Source organism: Rhodnius prolixus, unplaced genomic scaffold, assembly GCF_049639745.1.
Source record: "Rhodnius prolixus isolate KJV_2025 unplaced genomic scaffold, Rpr scaffold_6, whole genome shotgun sequence".
Classification (NCBI taxonomy): Eukaryota; Metazoa; Arthropoda; class Insecta; order Hemiptera; family Reduviidae; genus Rhodnius; species Rhodnius prolixus.
In genome coordinates, this window is record NW_027411634.1 from 11,866,692 (window position 1) to 11,886,613 (window position 19,922).

Below are 19,922 nucleotides of genomic sequence, written 5' to 3' on the forward strand. Positions count from 1 at the left end.
ACGTGGGAATATATACGTAGCTTGGTATCGTGGAAGTGTTGGGAATAATAGAAGTTACCTTGACTTAAATGTAACTAGCTAGTGCTTAACCTTTTTTTTTGGTATATACTGCAAGCTACTGACTACTTAATCGTTCCATTAGATTATTATAAATTTAAATTGAACAATTATTTAAAATTGTATCGTTCTATTTGAAATAGGTAATGTTAATCCTTCTTTCTCGTTAATTAATTTAATTCCTTTTGCTCTTTTCTGTATAATGTATCCCCGTAATAGTTAGCTATTACTTTGAGGGACTACCAAAAAATAAAAAACAAAATGCTGCATAATTCCGAGTGATAGTTTTGACTTTTTGCCACATTGAAATTTATTAACTGCCTCCCCAAATAGAAAGCAAGATAAGAAAAAGTTGAGTTGATAAGAATTACTGCTCACAATGCTAGAATCTATTAAATTTACTAGTTTCTTATTAAAATACCGTCCTTGACCTATGCATATCTTCAACTATCAACGAAGAATAGTGTAAACACGTTATCAAGGTGCTGTCTTGAAAATTTTGAGACAAGCAACTAAAATGATGACTAAAATGAAAACTACCTTATATAAAATAAAGTTATGATGAAACTATGGATAAGAATGAAGTAATTACCTTTTACATTACTCATATTTAGAACAAATAATAGATAAAGTTATATTAAAGATGATTCAACATATAATAAAAAAACAAAAAAAATTTAAAGAGTTATTTTCATTTTATTTTATTTTTTTGTTAATAATTTTTGAATGCATGTGCCGAAAATTGTTTATATCAAGTGTTTACAACATTCTTTATCAATTTCATTTCAAACACATTGTAATTGTTTCTTCAAGAGCAGTATTAATAATAACTCTTTTCTATAATTAATGAGAATCTAGATTAGGAAAGTGGAGCTTCTCTTCTATTGGCGAGGAATAGAGCTTATTTCTCTCTAAGTAGAGTCCATAAGAGCTGAATGGTCAGTCGCTGCACTAAATTCAGATTTTAATAAATCCCTAATAAAGCAAGTCATCATGAATGTCTCGGTAAAACTTGGACGCTCAACCAAAAGAAGGAAAACCTGCTCGATGGGTTTAAAAGGAAGGTACTGAGGCTCCTTTTTCTTTTGTTGATGATGATAATGATAATTGAACATGAAAGTAGAAAAAAATCTAAAAATTGTAAGATGCCTATGAAAATATTAAGGCGCCCCCTCAGGTCGGTATGCAATTCTGTTTTGTGGGTACTTTTGGAGAATGAAAGGCTGCATAAGTACCAATAAAAGTGTTGTAAATGGAGCCTGATGGTTCCTGATGGAACAGGATCTAAGAAAAATAAACAAGTTCACGGCTAACGCTGTCAACAGCAAAAGTGCTGTGAAATCGTTGAGCAGACTTCAAACATTCAATTCTTTGAACTTACTCTTCAATATTTTTCGAGTTCTTTCCTCTGCAGTTCACTTAAAATTATCAAACTTTGTTTGCAGTTATTATTATATTTTAACTAATATTTCTTGAACTAATGTTTCTATTTTAACAGTCCTTTACTACTGCAAAAATATGTATATAATAAGCCTTTATTTACATATTATACAGAAAAATAACACAAATAAATATCCATCGCTCAGTTTCAATAATACAAAAAATTAAAAAAATAATAAAATAAAACTAAAATGATATAAATCTTTGTTCATTAATCCACTCTTCTGTAAATATGTAGGCCTTCCCTTGGGGAGTTTTGGTCCTTTGACGGTGACCAGCCATACCTAAGGATAAGAGTTCCCCGATTTCTCCATCTGCACACATTTCTTGTTCCAGTAGGCTCTGTCTTCCGCTTTCCTCATCCAGCTGACTCCCTCTTCTTTTTTCATCTCATCTGGCCATCTTTTGCGCTGTCTACCTTTTTTCCTTTTTCCTTCTAAAGGTAACCACTTCGTAACCATCCTTGTCCATCTATGGGTATCCGTTCTGGCCAAATGTCCAGCCCACTCCCATTTTAACTTCTTACAGCACCGAGCGGCATCTCTCACTGAAGTTTTTTCTTATAATTTGGCTTCTGATCCTGTCTCTTCTCTTTATACTTAGCATGCTTCTCTCAACGCTTCTTTGCCAAATTTCTATTTTCTTCTCTACTGCTTTTGTGGTCGACCAAGTTTGGCATCCATAAGTCAGCACAGGAAGTATATTGCAGTTGAGTACATAGCTCTTCCATTTAATGTCTATGTTTGTCTTCATTATGCACTTCAAGGACCAATATTTTCTCCAAGACAAAGCGATGCGCCTCTGAATCTCTTTTGGGAGCCTGTTTTGAAAAGAAACTGTTTGACCCAGATAAATAACAACTTCAATATTGGGATGCTGTATTCTTAACCGACTAACCACGCTATTTGTGATAACTTTAGTTTTTTGGTAGTTCAGACTAAGACCAACTTCACGACCCGCTCTTTCTAAATCTTCAAACATTTTGCTCAAGTGGTCTTCAGATCTGGCTATTAGGACCATATCATCCGCAAACTTTAAGTTATTGAGATATTTTCGATTTGTATTTATCCCAATATCATCCCATTCTAAGCTTTTAAAGATGTTCTCCAGCACTGTTATAAAAAGAGTCGGGGATAATGGGTCTCCCTGGCGAACGCCTCGCTTTATTGGGAAAGGATTACTTCCGACATTACCTTCAATAAAAGCTATATTTTCTTTGTACAATTCTTTTATTACGCCGATATATTTCTTTTCCAAACCAATGGAGGCTAACGCTGAAAAAGATACTATTATGGTTTAAAGAATCAAAAGCTTTAGAGAAATCTACAAACCCTAAATAGAGCTTAAGATTGTATTCTTTGGCTTTTTGAATTAGTTGATTCACGGTGTGTGGTTGAGAATCCTTTTCTAAAACCTGCTTACTCGGGGGTCAAATTTCCTAGTACTTTTTTCATTATCCTATTGTTTAGTATTTTAGTAAATAATTTACAGAGGGCTGAAGTGAGAGATATAGGCCGATAATTTTCTATTTTGTTTCTATCTCCTTTCTTATATGAGTATTATACAAAGAAATTGTCAAGTATCTTCAACTAATTCAAGATGCTACAAATTGAAAAAAAAAAATCTCTTGTACAAATATACGTAAATGAAAAACTGAACTAAAATAATTATTACACAACTTTCTTAAAAAGTGTTACATCATATCACTGAATATCAAGTTGAATAACGAAATTTGAGTGCAGCTAAAATTATCTGATTGTCAAGATACTTATGAAAAACCAGTTATTATCAATTTTGAGGATTTTTATTAATAAAAGAAAAATAAAAGACAGTTAATTGTAATTGAAATAAAATTATTTTGCTAAGAACTGGATTTTTATCAATACATATGTATATTAAAGTATTAATACAAATATTAAATCTAAAGGAAGCATGCGTTAAAACCACTTCATCTAATTGTACATTTCAATCACTGCAAAACTCTTAATATGGTATAAAATTTACAGAAAAGTTAGGATTGTAGTGGTTTTGAGAGCATACTTCCTAATGTAGCTACATTTTATTTGTAGTAAAAAAAAAAAAAAATGTTAATAGTAAAGTACGTGCTTGTCACACCGACACCTAAACTGTTAGATGGACACTAATCTCACCTAAAATAATAGCAAATACTTTTGTATATGTGCTTTTGTTTTCGTTTGTATATTAACCTTCTAAACACGTTTTTATTTCTGCCGAAATCCGATTACATAATATCCAACAAATTACAGCTGACAGCTGAATAAATGTCCCCTTAAAAAAACTAAAAAAACGGTTGTCTATTTTCTTTTCTTTTATGCGTAGAAAGAAGCAATAATATTTAAAGTAAACAAAATACAATAGGAAATTGATAGGGCTGAAGATGGAAATGGTTACTCCTAAAAAAAAAAAAAAGAAATGCGTTTTAGTTGTCCGCGGAAGAAACAGCACTCCACTTCTTAGGCCATTGTGAGAATGTCTTTTCTCTAAGTGGTGTTGAAACGTTCAAGCTTTAAGTATTGAGCTTTTAAAAAAGCAAAATGAAACCAGAGGATCTCTGTGGTTTCAAAATGATCCACTAAAAGTGGATTAAATTTTAACTTTGATTAAAAGAATCGGAAGATTGTAGACCCAATACTGCAATTTTTAGTGGGACCGCATGGAAATGGTCTGTTCTGGCTAATCATGAGTTTTACTATCTCATCAATAACCTTTACTCTAGTAAAGGACAAATTAAAATTTACAAAATAAATTTCTCCATTTATGAACAATAAAATGGAAATTTAAGAAAGACTGAAACATTTTTCCAATCTTATCATTAATATTATTCATAAACAAGAACGGAACATAAATAAGATTACAGGAACAAAAAAGAAGAAGAAAAAAAAGATTTATTTACAGAAGTTAAACATATCAATGTGACCGACCTTTTTGACCAATAATCGAGTTGTTATTTTTTTACTTACAAAAAAAAAAAATTTGTATAAATAACTATAATAAAAGCAAAAAAATAAATAAATAGTAGAATTCATAGTGATAAGAAAACTTAATCAAAATGAAAAGATATGTGACCCCGATTTTTATAAATAAAGGAACATCTGACCTTATCATCACCTGAGCAATATTAATTGGTATGAGGAGATCATTTTCTCCATATCGAACAATGATTAGGAATTGAGTTAATTAGAATTTTGTTTGCTTTATTGTTAATAAGGGACTTCTTAATTTTGACTTCCGGGTTCAAAATTATTTTACCCTATCGTGTGATAAGAAGCTTGAAGTGAGCAGATAAAGAATAAGTATATTTATGTTGGCTTATAATTAAGTTAAGCTAAAATAAGATTTTTTTGGGCAAATGCTACATCGATGTTGCTATACGAGTATGTGCTCCAATAATTCTTAAATAACTTTTTTTGTCACTGATCTAATTAAGTCTGGCTACCGCAAATTGCTTTCTTTCCTAATCATCTCTTGCAACAGCTCTACTCAACTTCCAAACAATCCTCCTCGTCGCTTAAAGCGGAAGTGGCCTAGAAACTTATTGATGTGAGTGTAATCCACTGAGAATTAGTTTCACCAATGGGTGATTGTTCTTACATGATATAACAAGTTAACTGAGCCAATAAGATTAAATTTACTTGTTACAACGTTTGATATAGTCGTAAATATTACTAATAAAGTGAAATGATAATAATAATAATTTTAAAGGGGCCTTTAATAAAGCATTATCTAACGGAATTGAAACAACTTGTCGCTGAAAGCTGTGACTTAGTGAGTTAGTGAATGATAAAAAAAAACAATTAAAAAAATAAATGAGCCCACTTTAGGCAAATTTTTTCGAGCTCGAGAACGAGTAATTATGGGATGTATCCTGGCAATAACTTGAAATACTTTTCCTTAGAATACACACAACTTAATAGCTATTTTCTCCAAGAATCATTGAAAATGAATTGACAAAATTAAAACAAAATCTAAGCACTTTATGTAAAGTACCTTTCCTGCTAAAAGTTCTTAGTGACGCTGAAGGAGGGATATCTTCGTCATTGGGCCCTACTAAGTGGTATCGTCTAGAGCTGGATATTAACTCCAGCCAAGAGGCTCCCCCTAAATAGGGTTTGGGAACCTCAAACAAGAAACCTACTCTGAAATCTAGTATCATACCAATCTCTTTGCGACACCACTACAGTTTCTGAATGAACGAAGAAATTTGGGGAAGTAATGGGCAGCAATGTCTCGCCAGGGAGTTCCTGAAGGTAATAAGTATTGTTATAAGAAAGTTGCTTTTGAAATATTTTTGGGTAATAAATAGGAACACACCATAACTATAATCCAAATAAGGTGTAAAGAAGGAAATAGAATGAGCATATGAGAGAGATTTATGTTATTTAGTAACTAAGATTAAGTCTAGAATACAAAAATCAAGTAGGAGATGAACAGCTGGTGAAATCGCGAGTTGACTTCAAATTGTAAAAAAAAAGACATAACAAAGCGCATAACGAGACATCTGAGCAGTAAAATCTAGCATAAAATAAAACAGGTAGCGCATCCTACTAGCAATTAAATTAACTACTGAGTTTTCTTCAAAATTCCGATGTATATTACTGCAATTCAAAATTTAATGATAAAACTAAATAAAGTCGGATAGGTTCCTATTTATTTAATCTCAAATATGTTGACAATTTATCATTTCAAATGTTTTCTAATGAAACTGATCAAAAAGTTTTGGACTGCTATTACCCAATATCTAATAATAAATAAGATTCATAAAAAAAAAAGATTGCCTAACTATATGATAAACAATAGTTACGGGACAGACAAAAAAAAAAAAAATGTTATAAATGTTACAATTCCTATTCAGCATTATTGAATAATATTAATTCATTATTTTCAATATGTAATTTATTAGATTGAACAATTAATCATTAGATTTATGATTTATTTTATATTGTAATGAAATATTGTAACGCGAGGAGAATAAATGTATTAGAAATAATGTAAGCGCATTTCTGTATACATAAATGTAATATAATGTTTTAAAATTCAAAAATGGACAAATTTAAGAGAGAAAAAGTGATTCGGCTTACATGAAAAAAAAACACATCCGTGCAAGTGAAAGTTATTTCAGAGTTCAAGTTCACAACTTCAACCATTGATATAGTTTGCAGTAACTTTGTTATTGCAATCTTCACGATTATTTTATTATTGACAATGGCTTCTTTTTTTTCTGATTTTCGAATTATTTCATATTATTTTTACTTAGAATAATGCTATAGACAGATTAAGGCGTTAATATTAAGTAAGGTATGCTTACAAAACTGGATCTACTCAAGCCTGATGCAGCCAAGTAAGCTCTTATCAACTAGAGGCTCAGCATGATCGGTTCGCAAGGGTTGAACATTTTTAATGGGAAGAAGATGTCTGGGTAATAAACACATTCGATGAAAGATATGTACTTGGGTGGAACCTAGCTAAAAAAAACTGTACCCTACTCTTAAAAGGAGGTAGATGAAGCGTTCTAAAGAAGCATACGACCAGCTAAAGAAGTAAAAAAAGTCATTAAAACTGTCCGGTAGGACAGTTGTATAAGGGTTGACCATCAAAAACTGCACGAAAAAGCGTAACGTTGAAAAACACCCAACTTTGACAATTTTTTTCTCTTTTTCTATAAAAGATAAAATTCCCAAATTTTCTTTAAATCTTACTCCAAACCCTCCTTTGTAACTGTAATTTTTTTGCAACCACCCAGATCTAATAGGTTTAGAGAAAAAAGTTGCCGAAAATGAGCAAAAACGGCTTTTTCAAAAAATGTTCTTGTTCTTGTTCTTCTTGTTGTTGTTGTTCTTGTTGTTGTTCTTGTTGTTACCTTTTTTGTAAACAACGTAGCGCCTAAACGCGTGAACCGATTTGCATGAATGAGGTGTCATTCGATTCAATATTTTATGTAGATGTGCCTTTTGGGGGTCCCGACGCTGTACATCGAATGGGAGAGGAGTTAGCCCCCTTTATGTAAGGCCCCCTCCAAAATTATTATTACTAATTACTCTGTAAATCTTGGCCCGATTTTGATAAAATTTGGTAGGATGATAGGGTTAGGGCTCCCCTACGTAACATTAAAGCGGCGATCAGCTCTTACACTTGTTAAGGGGAAGTATAGCAATCGTTGCAAATGATCGACACGTGAACCGATTTTTATGAATGAAGTGTCATTCGAATCGAAATTTTATACAGATTTGCACTTTAAAAGTCTCGGCACCGTGCCTCATAAGGAGGGGAGTTCGCCCCACCCAAATAAGGCTCTTTCTAAAACTATTATTACCAATATTTCTATAACGCTTAGTCCGATTTTGATAAAATTCAGCTCGAATAAGTGGTTAAAGCTCCTCTACGTTGCTGATTCTCTTCCTCCTACTAAGAGGAAGTACTGCAATCGTTTAAATTATCAATGAGTGAACCGATTTAAATCAATGAATTGTTCGATTAAAAAATCTTTGCCTCTTTGCCTTTTAGGGAGAAGTACTGCAATCCTAGTTTATTTTTCTTACTCCTCTTAAAAGAAAGTACTGAAATCGCAGTTTAATTTTGCTATTTACGTACAAATACCTTCCTATGTTATTCAAAACGCTTTCTCAAAAAAATTGTTATTGAGGATGGTTTGGGAGCCGCAACTACAATCATTTTTTAAAAAGATCTCTCCAGTGGTAGTTAACACCTTATCAGGTTATAATGATAGAATTGCTTATTCCAAATTTTAAAAAAATCTGTAAAGCAGATATGTAACTTTGTAAAATAGACAAAAAGGAAAATCTATCCAAAAGGTACAAAAATCTCCTTAACAAAAACTTACAGTTTAAAATGTTAAGTATAAGGGTTGATTAAACGCCAAAAGGTACACAAATCAGCGAGTACCCAACATTTCATTAATACTTCATTAATATTTAAGTAATTCTACTGCATTAATTTTCATTAATAAGTTATTTTTTAGAATTTATTAGATATCACAGACCCTTATGCTGGCCACTTCATTTATATTATTTTTTTGTTATAATTATGATAAATCACATATACGTACATGCGTGATAAAGTAAAGATAAAGTTAGAGTAGGCTACTGTCTTGAATTCGTCTTACCGAAATATTCGTGAGCACAATTAACACACAGTTAATAACAAGTAGATTATTAAACAATAATTATTCATTTCTCTATTGTAATTTAATTTAGTCCCCCTAATTTTACTTATAGTAAAATACTGGAATAATTAGCTGTCCTAAATATATGCATTTCTTATTTACTTTATATTACATATATACAACATTGTGGGAAGAACACCTAGATGGAGAATGTAATTGAAGAAAACTATATTATTTGCGATAAAGCCAGATAATTATTACCTATTATTATAAACGTTTGACTACTACATAAAATAACAATTACTTTAATCGAAGAATGAACTTAAACCGACGATTTTTATTTAAGAAATAAAAATAAATAAATAAAATAAACAAAATCATTGATGTAAGTTGGTGTAAGCATTTTTTTAAACAAGGTTTTGAATTTTTTAGCCTCATATTTTTATTTTATTTTTTATAACGTTTTTCTTTTTAACCTGTAATTAATAGTTTGATTATTATAAATAACTAGATATTACAGTCAATCTACAGTGCTACTTGAACATATATTTTGTAGACGAAAATGGCCAGCATAAGGGTCTGTGATATCTAATAAATTCTAAAAAATAACTTATTAATGAAAATTAATGCAGTAGAATTACTTAAATATTAATGAAGTATTAATGAAATGTTGGGTACTCGCTGATTTGTGTACCTTTTGGCGTTTAATCAACCCTTATACTTAACATTTTAAACTGTAAGTTTTTGTTAAGGAGTATAGACATTAAAGCAGATTAGAATAACATCGTTAACTTATAAATTCTGAAGATGATAGAAATAACAGAGTTGCAAGTTTCTAATTTTCAATTTCTTGACCAACAGTTTGCAGAAAAAAAAAAAAGTAAACTGTAACTGAAATTATACTAAACGTGTAATAAAGAGCTTTATGATAGTTTTTAGTATATAGTAATAATAACTTTTTAAAATTTGTTTTTTCCCTCCTCAAACTTGTATAAATATTCGTAATTTCATCAAATCAATCATCTATTTACTAGATCTGTGGAATTTGGTGCAAGGGGCAAGCAGTATAAGCATTTTACACCACTTTTTTCCTCTCCAATTTAGATAAAAATTGTTGACCCAAAAATAAAATAAAAAAGTTTGGCAAAGAAATAGTTCTAGTAAATTAATTGAAAAAGGAGATAATAGATATTAAGAAAACAGATATTAAGATAATTTAACATGTGGTACAAAGTTGAGCGTGACATGATATTTAAAGTGATTTCCTAATTTTTAATGTGAACTTTTTGTGTTTATTGCAAGTAGTAACAAAATTGTTGAGTTAAAAAAAAAAATCAGACCCTGACGACTAAAAACCTCTCTGACAGAAACAAGAAGAGAAATTAGAATTAAGAGTTTAGTTTGTAAATGTTAGGGCAACATATGTGACCTTTTGATCTTAATACTCTCCCTAGAGAATTGTAACAAATGGTTAGCAAAGATAATTTATAAATTTCCTTTTCTATATAAAAAAAAAAATAACTCCCCATTAGTTGCATAAATACATGATTAATAGTTTAAATGCCAAATGGCGATAGGCATGAATGTTTGAATAATTTCAAAGGAACACAATCGGCGGAAGTGAAATCCAGTTGAACCAGTGAATTTCCAGCGACATTCCATGGATGGAATGAACTTTTTTTAAAAAAATGTATAGTTAATGGAGAATTGAGCTCAGTAGCAATATACTTTGCCGGACATAGTATCAGACATTAAAGGTAAAAATGTTTTTAATGGAGATAGGGATAGGATAGTTAGTTTTTTTAGTTAGGATAGTATAGGTTAGTTAGTCAGTTTTGTAGAAATAAATCCGAAGGAAGAAGGAAAGTCGGTAGACGAGAAGAAGATGAATTGATGAAGTTGAGGAGGATTTTGCAAAGCTGTGTATAACCAGATGGAGGTACAGGGTTAGAGAGAGATGAGCGGAGGAAAATTAATAAAGAAGTCAGGGCCCAACATGCGCAGAACAAGAAATTAACTAACAATTATATGAAATTTTTTAGCACTATTTCTGAATATCTTGCCGATAAAATGGGAATCTTTTAGACTGATTATATTTCGAAAGTTAGACGCGACTGCGTGTCAATCATTAGTTTTGATTTATGGTTTTAGTAACCAGCTTTAGTCACATAAGTTAAGAGGACTACTTCTACTATTTGATATTATAGTTCAATCATTTTTAATGGAGAACATATCTTTTCAATCCTCTTAGATGGCTACTATTACATTCAAAAGATGGGGGAAATAAATAATAAAATATCGATCTCAAAAATGCAAAAATAATTACGATATTTTGGTATTACCTGTTAATTAATATTTATTTACAAATACACTTTACTGTTTTTTAAATATCATTAAGGTGTGTCAATATTAGTGGGTACAAAGCCTTCTCAGTGCACTGATAGCGCCTCTGGACATTAATCTCTTGATACAGTATTGAAAGATGAACACAAAGTGTGCCAAAGAACAGCAGCTCCATCTTGTTATTTCTGTTTACACGGATGATATAGAGCACAACTTAGCAAACCTTGAATGCTAAAGAGTTTCTTATATTATGGTTTAATAAAAGAATTGGTGATAAGGTTGAATGTAGGCTAAGATATTTATTACTTAAATGTAATAATTATTATACTGACATTAAAATAACAATATTTATTGATAATCATAGTGCAAAGCAAGACAGTTTATAAATTAGATGCGGGTATAGTTCAGTTTCACAATTATTAAGCTTTAAATGTTTCTCAAGGTGGTCTTAAACAAATGTAAACTTTTTTTAAATATGGTGAACAGTTAAGTCTACAGATGGTTTCACAGAAATTAAGGAAATTATTGCTGTAAATTATATTTTCTTAAAACCTGAATGATTTAACTAGTTTCTTATATTCAATCATGTTTAGTTTTATTATTTAGTCTATCGAATAGAAACATTTTTTACAAATATTTCTTTAGAAAGGATGTCTAAGATGGCCCTCTCCCATTAGCACCAAAAATTATTTTCCTAATGAATGTTAAATTTTACTCTAAGTTTTTCTAAAGAATATTTTCTCCTAGACTTGTGTTCAGGTGTAGTATTACGTATCGCTGTTTGTTTTAAGGCCAGGAGTTAGTGTTGATTGGTTTTTGCTGCATTATTTGATATCTTGCCGAAACAAGAAATTTACATGTTCGGTCAAATAAAATAAATAAATCATGTGTTCAAGTACTTTTGGAAATATCTGTCTAACTTGATATCTACGATAAGTGAAATAATCAAAATGTTATTTGAAGCATGAATATTCATAACTTTTAACATTACATTTTAATTCAAATTTTGACACTTTAATTGAGCGTATTTTATATTTTTTTTAAATCGAATTTATTTGTACAGCGTTTTGTTGAAATTTATTTAAGATCTATTTTATCTTTCGGTAACAGTTATTAGGTTTCAAAATATTGCAAATAATTATCTAATGTTTCTTCATACAAAGCTTTAACTGAGTTGGTTCAATATCATTTTGTTTCTAATTTTTTTTTTGTTTTTTTATTTATTTATGTTTTTATGAATCTGTAAAGCGGTTTTATGAAAGGTTCACAGGTAAACCTGGCATATTTAGAACGATATAACTAATTAAGTGTCAATTTTTTGTTCTCCTTATTTTGTGAAAGAAATAACAAGTGAGGTATAAAATGTTATTACACAGATATATGTATTTCCATCACGGCCTCGTTTAAAATGGAATAGTATTTTTTTTTATGTATTGAGGCTAAACCAAAAACTGAATGACTTTTTCGGGGGAGTAAATAAAAAAGAACATATTTATCACCAACTTTCTTGTAAATATTTTGCCTTTTTCAAGGCAATAATCTTTTTATTTTTTGTTTAATCTTTATGACTTTTCAAAGCAATATTTAATTTCAATCGTTTTCAAACAGTTGGACAGATCGCCTTCGCCAAGCCTAACAAGTAGGTTCGCCACTTCATCAATTTTCTTGTTGCCGTCTTCTTAAGCCTTTTCTACTGCTTGTTTTCTGTTTGTAAGGTCTCTTTCAGAGCTACTTTAATGTTCTTACAATCCAATCCTCAGTTTACTTCTTGTGTGTACTTTATGCAGTTCTTCATTCGAAGTTTTCCTTGGCCTCATTTTTGCTCTTTTTCCCTGCAACATGCCACATTAATCACTTTGAATAATCTATTAATGGCCACTCGTGCCATCTATACCATATCAGCTGGTACTTTAGTCTAAATACTTTTTGCAGCTTCCATTTGCAGGCAAGATTTATTGTAACATTAGTCGCTCGAAACTGTTCCTCCACAGTCATTTTAAGGTACCTTATTTCCTTGGCTTAGGGTAGATTGGTGGCTTTTAAGTGAAGGTTATTGTAATATCTCTACTATTACAAGAAAGAACTCTAGAATTATTCTAGATATTCTTTATTAACGTTTTCATACAATTTGGTATTTCAACTCAACATACGTTATTTTTATACTAGTAACTAAACAACAATATAACACAAACAATATAACACAGTTATCTGTCCTTTTTTTACTTCAACTTACTAAGTAACCATCAAGTGTACACTTCAAACATTGAAGGATTCTCACTGTAAGGATATGAAACCTCACAATCAACAGGAACTCTTGACGGAATTCTGGCTATGTAATTTAGTCTAACTGATCTTTACAATCCCCGAGAATTTAAGATTAAATTACGGTTAAAGCTACTCTACTCATCAAATAATGAAGGAACCAAGTATTGTCCAATGTGGTTGTTAATCGAGTGGATCAAAAGAAAAAAGACAGATCAGCTGTGAGCCGATTTATCAATATCTAGAGGGTTTTCCCTTCATCTATCCTCATTTTCCTTATTTACCAAAATAAGTGGGAAAGTTTTTAATGTCTGTAACCACAATAACCTGCATTTCGACCATGAAAACATAAAAAAAAACAGAAATGGTTATATAAATTTAATTTGTACCATATCACTTGTACGATTGTAGAGTACTTTAAAATATTGAACAAACAAGTTTTTAGTTCCTAAGATAGTACTTCTTTTTATTTACTTACTTGAAAAAACGTCTTTACTTTTTTTTTAACTAAATGATAAAAAGTTTGACACTTTAATTGAACGTATTTTAGATTTTTTAAATCGAATTTATTTGTACTACGTTTTGTTGAAATTTATTATTTATTTATTTTTTTAAGATCTATTTTATCTTTCGGTAACTGTTATTAGGTTTCAAAATATTGCAAATAATTACCTCATGTTTCTTCATACAAAGCTTTAACTTGGTTCAACCGTTTTTTTTTAGTAATTGGAAAAATAAATCTTCAACTTAGTTATTGGAACTAAGATTCAACAAAAAACCTTCCCTCATAAAGAGAGGTTTAAAATTTTACGTATTTTTATTTCTTTTACTAAAGTATTTCAATGCAAAGTTTTGCTTTACTAATTAGGTATTCACATTTTGAGATTTTTTTTTTTATAATCTTCGCTAGTTTCAGTTAGTTATAGATTTTACTTTTATTTTTCTATAAAAATTGGCCATCCAGAATACCAGAATTGGCCATTGTTATTAGAATATCAAAACTTAATTGTGTCGCTCTAAGTAACTTCGTAATATTTAAGAAGAAACTTCTTATCTCGCGATTTGATTCCTTTTATAACCTTTAGTCTAAAATCAACCGTCAAATGCTTCTCCTAATTTCACTTGCTTCAATCTTCGTTGTCCTAACTTGTAAATTGATTATAATTTCTTTTATAGCAAGCCTGATTTGTGCTGACATGTTGCTTAATGAATAAACGTCTGATTCGATTGTACTGAACAGCAGCGAGCATTCCTCTCTTAGCTTGCTTTTTCATCTCATTTTATCCTGGCATACACCATTAAAGTTGGTTATTACTCCTTAGAAAAGGATAATTTAATTTCCATACAATCCCCCATAATTTAGAACTCCAAATTTCCACACTCCAACAGAAAACAATATTCACTTACTTCACAGCTCTCAGGATGAAGACCAAAGTCTAGGACCTATATTTAACTAACAACAGTGTGACACCTTGATCTGCAGTTACCAAATTGGAAAAACCTCCAATAACACACATCAATTTTATAAAGTTTATGTAGAAAAATCTTCTTCAGGGCAAACTACGTGAAGCACCCACAACGTACAACCATTTTGCAGATGAATGCAATAATGCTTGTAAAACAGTTGGACCCTCCGACTTATCATGGATTTGGCATTGTACCAACTCGTTCTACATATGTTTCCTTCGGTTTTCTTTTATTAAAACATTTTCCAAGGCCTTAACAACATTTGCAACAGTGAACGGAATGCATAGAGCTCCAAGTTATTCACTGTAAGGCTGGAAACATAGTGGATCGGCGAGCAAAGCGGCGATGATAGCGAAGAGCAAAGCGGCGAAATCAAACACAAGTTAACATACGGGACCGCGCATAGTGGCGAGCAAAGCGAAGATAGAGCAACTCTATCTATTTCTAGTGTTTGATTTCGCCGCTTCGCTCTTCGCTATCAGCGCCGCTTTGCTCGCCGCTCCACTATGTTTCCAGCCTAAAGGACAAATATGAGCTTTACAAGCTGACTTTTATTTTATTTTGTTTCCAGCTGGCAAATTGATTATATTTTGTTTTAATGGAGACAGATATTTCCTAACTAATCATTGGTTACCTTCTTTACGTCATCTATATATATTCTCCTGTTAGTAATACTTAATTATTGACCATTTTTATTCATACATCAATTAGCTGCTAGATAATTATTACTGCATTTTGAAGGTTTAATTTTTTATTTTCGGGCGCGACTGATATTTCTTGTTTAAAATATTAGTAATTTAGTGCACCTAACCCAAGTATATAAATGTAGTTCAAATATATTTTCGATTTTCATATATTGCATTGTATATCTTGATAGATGTAGAACAGTGATATCACACATCCACTTGAAACAGTAGTTATAGTTTTTTAAATTTTATCAGCTAGAAATGACATTAATGTTTTGGTGATTTATCAATGTTTTATATGTATATAATTTACTACCATTATTCCAGTAGATATTTAGTAGTACTTGAATCTTAAAATTTATTTTATTGTTAGGATTTTATTTTTATATAAAACTTTTAATTATATTTTTATATTCTTTATATCATTTGTAAATAATTATTTATGATTTGATTTTGATCAACAAGACAATCAACATTATTGACAATCACCAACATTATTTCAAAGTCCTCAATTTTTTAAAATTTATTTAACTTAAATATTTTCTATAAGAGAAGTGGAAAAACCAATTTTAGGATCCCATGCCTGCGGATAACCCACCAATCGACATGAAAAATATTTATAACGAAATTTAATTTAGGGTCACACTTTGCGACATTATTGCCACGAGCTTTCTGAACATCTGTGGTATCATCAGAGTCTTCTTGTTCAAAATACCATCAATGGATTGGTCATTTAACTAGTCTGCATTGGATATTGTATATTCGCATACGTTGATGGTGTTTATATAATCACCAAACTATTACGAAGTGACTACTATTAGCACTTAATATTTCAATTAATAATTTATTGCGCTTTTCATTGCCATTTATAATTATATTACTATCTAAAAAAACGCTATCATTTACTTATAGTTTTCTTGGGTTATTTGTTTGTCGAAATTGCTACTAGAGATTATTTTTTATTTCATATATACATACGTATTTATATTTTGGCGCATTGACGTCTATGGTTACACTTAAGACTTTTTATTATTATTATTATTATTTCATAAAATGACGTATTATCAGTATTCAATCATCGATAAGTAAAACGAATTTACTAAAAGCATTCTATTTATTTATTTGTTAGGTCACAGAATACGAAACATCATGTGATTAGGACTGTAAGCTGAATCAATGAAATTAGAAAAATAAAAAGCTTTTAACGTCCCCGATTCTTAAAGTTCCCAAAACAATAAAAGTAAAAAGCTATCTTTTCAATTGGTTGATTTTTGACAAAAACTTACATTACATTGTAAGGTACAGTAATTAAAAGGCAATGACAGTTGGTTACAAGATCTCATCACTTCATTATTACACTCTATCAAACGTTAGACTCCAGATTTATAATACATCATTTTCTTAGATATCTTATATTGAATCATCCGCAAAAATACGTATTCTTCGTAAAAAAGTGTTTTTAACTCTTCTAATTTTCTATTCCGGTTTATCGAGCCTTACCATTCTTTGGAGGAATTTTCTTTATCAGGATCATAATATCCTTTCACACTCTTATGTTTCTATGTATACTTCACTAATATATTTTTAATTAGAACAGCCAAAGAGCCAGAACTTTGTCCTTTTGAATTTTCTATTTACCCTACTCACAAACGATCTGTCAATCATTTCTGAAAATGAGGTCACATTACAATTAAATTGTTTCTAGGGTAGTCATTCTCTTATTTAGCGTTTATTATAATATTTTAGAGTTCATGAATAAAATATTTAAAAAAAAAAAAACATGTAGAAATAATGATGTAAATAATATGTAGTCTCAATAACAAGTTGGCTAGTGTCAGATGGCCAGAAGTAATCTGATTATTAAATAGTTACACGTAACTTATGTTGAAGAAACAGGCAATTAACCCTGAAAACTGCAAGATAAAATCTGTCCCTAACCAAATAAACTAGATTTCTACGAATTATTTGTTAAAAAGAAATAATAAATGATTTTTAATTTTTATAGACGAAAAATAAATACTACCTTATGTGTAGTGTATACAAATTGGTTGCTGAGAAATAAGGGAACTTATTTCTACATTGGACAATCGTAATTTCTGGAGCTTTTAGGATATATTTTCCTTTAAAGTTACTTTATATCATATAGGCGCTACAGTAGCCGAGCGGTTAGAGGCGAGGCCTGTACAGCTAATATGTATTGTGGCACTGGGTTCGATTCCCGGTCTTGGGCCTTGGATTTTATTTAACAGTTAAAGAAAGAAGTTTACTACTTATCTGCCGGTGTCAATCAGTAAAGCCTGACTGAAAAGTGGGCATTATTTTACTTACTTTATATCACAAATTACGTTTTTCAACTTTTTTTAAAAAGCCATATCAATAACTGCGGTCAGAACGTACAATTTTATTAGTTTACTGTATTCTTTAACTGGACACCATTGACTTTAATGAAAGACCATTGTCTGGAGATCGGCAGTGCGCTGAAAAAAGCTCCGGTAACCAAGTAGTAGAAAAAAAACAAATCAGCTAATATAAAAATATTTCCAATTTACTATTTTTTTTAAATTTAATTTAAAAGCAAAGAAATAAAAGCCGGTTTAGTTTAGGATAAAAAAAATCGTCCAATAACATCGAACAAGGGCGAGCAGTGTGTAATATTGGGCAATATCGTCCATCCAATACCACCCTAGATCCTAGTGTAAGAATCAGGTTGAACTATTTCATAATATAAATACGTATTATACAATTCACACGGACTACATTACTGTTAGTCATAATTGGCCATTTCCGTTCACAAATCTGATGTTTTTTTCTTTTTTTAATTCCCAAATTTTCATTAACTAGTTTACAAACAATAAATTTTTTGGAATGTCTTACTTGCCGTGGTGAAAGTAAACTAACAAACTATCATGTATCACCAGGGGGTCTTAACTAAAGTTAATAAAAACTGTTTTATAATATTTTCAGGACTAAATAAGTATCTAGTGTACTGACACAATCCCTATCAATTCCTCAATTTGTTTAAAAATAATTCATTATTTTTATTCTTTTTGATGTTTCTAAGAGAAACTGTTACGAACTTAACACTCTTTAGGAATTTAATCAGGATTTGAATTTATATATTTTATAAGTGATTCAACAAAAACATTTTAAAGATATATAAAGATTCGTCATCTTGGATTGTGAACTGTACTTTACAGTCAGCAGGTTCTTAAAGAAAATGTTCTACCTTTTTTTTATAATATAGATAGATGTACATATTCCCAATAGTTTAATTTGAAAATCACCAAAAATCGTAATTTTGGGAGTTCAGCAGGAGCTGGAAAGAGGAGAAGTCGCCCAATCAATCTTATCTTGGAGGAAACGTCATTGATTGTGCTGTTTAAAAGTTGGTTGATAAAATCAATGTATTTCTCCTTGCATGAAATCGAAAAAAAGACCCATCTTAGCAGAAATCATTCTTATCCTATCTATTCTTCCTACATAGTTCCGCCTTACTGTCCACATTCCTAGAAAATGATTTGATATTCCATCTTAAGATGTTGTCTCAATAGACAAAGCCCTGTATCCATGGCAGTGACTGTTAGTTCTTTGAATAAATTAAAACTGTTGGACAAGAGATTTTTCGTGCATAACCTCACATCTTAATCAAATAGAACAATAAAATTGCCTACCTAGAAATTTTGAAGCATTTGGTGTGACCCAGGAACCTCTTTTAACACATTTTTTTTCCAAAGCGAGAAACAATCATTGCGTAAAATACTTTAAAAAGAACCTCTTCACGGATTAAATAAAAAAAAAAAAAATTACAATGTCGACTAGAGAAAGTAACAGTGAATAAAGCAGTCAAGCAGCTACAATGAAAGTGAATAAACGAACCCTGGTGTTGTGTGGGCTGTGTTATGTGTAAATTAGGTAGTGTAATGTCTAATGTAAATACAAGTATGTGTTGACTGTTGATTTAGGTTACTTTAAGGTAGCTAAGCTATGCCAATCTAACAAAAAAGAAATAACAAAGACCTATTTTGCATACTCAAACCACATTGTAACCAGCCAATGAATATTCACAATAAATTCATGACAGTTTTGGCCAGTATTAACAATAGAGTCTGAAACTGTACGTGTTTCAATCAATGTTGTAGAAAGAAACCAAGTTGTTGGAAAATGGGACCGACCAGTCGCATTGTCAGCGCCTACAACAAAGAACTCACGTCTCTTTTACCTTGTCTTACCTTCTCCTAACATCTTTTACACGATCCATATTCATTTTTTTTTTTTACTTAAACGACCTTAAGAAGTTCAGTGTTACAGAAAATAAAAACACAGTTCAAACTGGTGGATACAAATTAAAAAGTTCTGTCGCTACCATTTCCCAAAAAAGCAGCGCTAAGTTAACTTAAAATTGACGAAAAAGCCCATTTATTTTAAACCAGTTTAAGTTCCAATTTGATAACTGAAGCCATACTGAGGAAAACCTGACAAACTTAAAGTAAACGTTCTTTGGACAGCATATTCCTGCCGCTAGAATC

At 30.7% G+C, this 19,922-nt stretch overlaps 1 long non-coding RNA gene across 1 annotated transcript in view; it reads right to left on the bottom strand.

Moving 5' to 3' along the window:
- Positions 1 to 19,603, bottom strand: part of LOC141460888 (uncharacterized) — a 45,782-nt gene extending 26,179 nt beyond the window's left edge. Inside the window, exon 1 of the long non-coding RNA XR_012462412.1 lies at positions 19,068 to 19,603. This is a non-coding gene — a long non-coding RNA (uncharacterized lncRNA). The remainder of the gene's footprint in view (positions 1 to 19,067) is intronic.
- Positions 19,604 to 19,922: the final 319 nt, after the last annotated feature.